The 2,790-nt window shown below is 43.6% G+C and overlaps 1 non-coding gene across 1 annotated transcript; it reads left to right on the top strand.

The window, feature by feature from the left end:
* LOC113627869 (U4 spliceosomal RNA) lies at nt 1-140 on the top strand. Its single transcript, XR_003435784.1, has one exon. It is a non-coding gene; the product is annotated as a U4 spliceosomal RNA (small nuclear RNA).
* The last annotated feature ends 2,650 nt before the right edge of the window (nt 141-2,790 follow it).

The following is a 2,790-nucleotide window of genomic DNA, read 5'->3' as shown; positions in this document are numbered from 1 at the left end:
AGCTTTGCACAGTGGCAGTATCATAGCCAACGAGGTTTATCGAAGGCACGATTACTGCTGATTGAAAACTTTTCCCTCTACTACAGTTTACACGTCGTAAGTCGTTCTTTAGTTGTATTGTATTTGATTCTGATGCTGGGAGAAGAGGCAGAGGTTGGGATCCTTATTTTGCAACTAAAAACCAAAAAACAAACAAAAAACACTTAGGAAGGGAAGTGCTGAGAAACTAACCAGACTCACTTGGTAGTTCATGCTCACAAATCGCATTTTCTTTTTTAAAACAGAGTTGCTAAATCGGGAATGCGATTAAAACGTGCATTTTGATGTTAGGACAGTTGACAAAGCCTCTCACCCAGTCTTTGTGGAGAAGTTGGGGAAATGTGATCTGAGTGGAGTGGGTGGCACCCTGAATTAGACAATCAGCAGTGGCCCCAATGTTGAAGAAAGAAGTGGATCAGTGCGAACCTGGACCAAGTGCTTCACTCCAGCGCCTGTCCCAGTAAATTTTTTATTGATAACTCTGATAAAGTCACAGAAGTCAAGGTCAACATATCTGTAGTTGTTAAAGCTGGGAGTGATACTTAATACTTTAGATAGGAGAATTCATCTTGAAAAAGATCTTGTGCAATGAACAAAAATTTAATAGGGATGCATGCAAAACCTGTTCTCCCTTCAAAAGAATTTGCAACCCAACCGTGGGATGGAGGAGATGGTGTTAAGCAGCCTGTGGACTCCAAGTTGCTTCATTGGTGCAAGATCAGTGCAAACCAAGAACTGATGCAGCCCAGGGAGGAGGAGACAGACCAGGCTGCCGCAGGGTCACGTGACACAAGGGTCGCGTGACACCGGCGGGGCAGGGTTGGGGTTGGCGTTGTTCAGCCTGGGGAAAAGGATACCAGCCGGGTCAAGGGGTAGAACTGTTTTCACGAAAAGGCAGTTGGTTGCGTCGTAGAAGAGGGACTAGCCCGTGGCTGCTGAGGGGAGAATTAGAATCCATGGAAGGTAGTTCCACATAGGGAAGCAGATTTGGATTCAATACACGACAGAACTTTTCCAGCAATTTGACCTGCTCAACAGTGAGTGGGGCTGTTTTGTCCGTGGAAGTGGATAATTAACCAGTTATTAAAGATATTTGGGACAGGAGTGTGTAGGGGTGGGAATTTAGACACAGTGAAAATCACGAGGATAACTAACTTTTATTTCATTCCCACAGCTACCCTGAGAGGTAAATAGTATCTCCATTTTGCAGGTGAGGAAACTGAGATGCCTAGAGGTTAAGTGACTTGTCCAAGGTCACCCAACAGGTAAGGGGCAAAATCAAGACTCAGAATTTTATTGGAACTCTTATTCTCTCCCCTCTTCCAACCCTACAGTTTTAAGGTGGGAGCAATCTCTGGTCCAAGATGAGTCTCTAGACAGTTTTGCTTTCAAGGCTCTCCATTTGCTCATGTAGAGAACAGTCATACTGATTTCCTCTCCCTCCTTATCCTTCAGAAGGGTTGATAGTATAAGTGAAGTAATGGACTAAGTCATTTAAAACTCTTCCTAGGGACTTCCCTGGTGGCACAGTGGTTAAGACTGTGCTCCCAATGCAGGGGACCTGGGTTCGATCCCCAGTTGGGGAACTAGATCCCACATGCATGCCACAACTAAGAGTGCCCATGCTACAACTAAGGAGCCCACGAGCTGCAACTAAGACCCGGCACAACCAAATAAATAATAAATCTTTTTTAAAAACGCCAAAAAACAAACAAAAAATACCTCTTCCTTACCCCACCAAAGAGCTGTACACAAATAGAGTATATTATTAAATTAACCTCATATTTTGAATAGGTACAAAATATGGTACATGGTACACAATTCAAATTATAGCAAAAGGTGAGCAGGGAAGGGCTAATTCTCCTCTCACATCTCTTCCCCAGCCGCCTACCCAGTTTCCTTCCTAGGAGGCAAACAATGCTAACAGCTTCTCCTATATCCTTCTGGAGAGGTCTTCTCTATACACATGCAAGCAAGAACTTGTGTATATACATTATTCTCAAATGGTGGCATGCTTTACACACAGTCCTACAACTTATTGTTACACTTATTAATGTACTACTTTGATCGATGTGAAATTGCCGATATTCTACAATTTTGACCTACAAAATTTATTGCAAGTCTTTCAATACCAGCCCATAAGGAACTCCTTCAGTCTTTTTCTTTTTTTTTTTTTTTTGTTTTTTGTTTTTGCAGTACGTGGGCCTCTCACTGTTGTGGCCTCTCCTGTTGTGGAGCACAGGCTCTGGACGTGCAGGCTCAGCAGCCATGGCTCACGGGCCCAGCCGCTCTGCGGCATGTGGGATCTTCCCGGACCGGGGCACGAACCCATGTCCCCTGCATCGGCAGGCGGACTCTCAACCACTGCGCCACCAGGGAAGCCCGAGTCTTTTTCTTTTTTAAAATAAAGTGTAACATACATAAGACTTCACAAATCTTAAGTGTACACAGCCCTGTGGAACCAGCATCCAGATGAATAATTAGAATATTACCAGCACCCAGAAGGTCCTTTGTGCCCCCTCCCAGTGACTACCTCATTTTGACTTCTGTATCAAAGGTGTCATCCAGTATGTCCTCTTACATGTCCACTGTTTTGTATTGGTTGCGCAATAGTCTATTTTGGGAAGTCCCTTACTTTAACCCTATCGATGCCTAATTGATGGATGAGAAGGCTCTTTATACTCTTTTTGCTATTCCAAGCAATGGGAGCAAGGAATAACCTTGTAAATATAATATATTTTTAAAATATTT

This window comes from Aethalodelphis obliquidens, unplaced genomic scaffold, assembly GCF_003676395.1.
Source record: "Aethalodelphis obliquidens isolate GAN/ISIS:26980383/991018 unplaced genomic scaffold, ASM367639v1 scaffold21, whole genome shotgun sequence".
NCBI classification, from domain to species: domain Eukaryota; kingdom Metazoa; phylum Chordata; class Mammalia; order Artiodactyla; family Delphinidae; genus Aethalodelphis; species Aethalodelphis obliquidens.
Note: the sequence above shows the minus strand (reverse complement) of the source record. Positions and strands in the feature narration are given on the sequence as shown.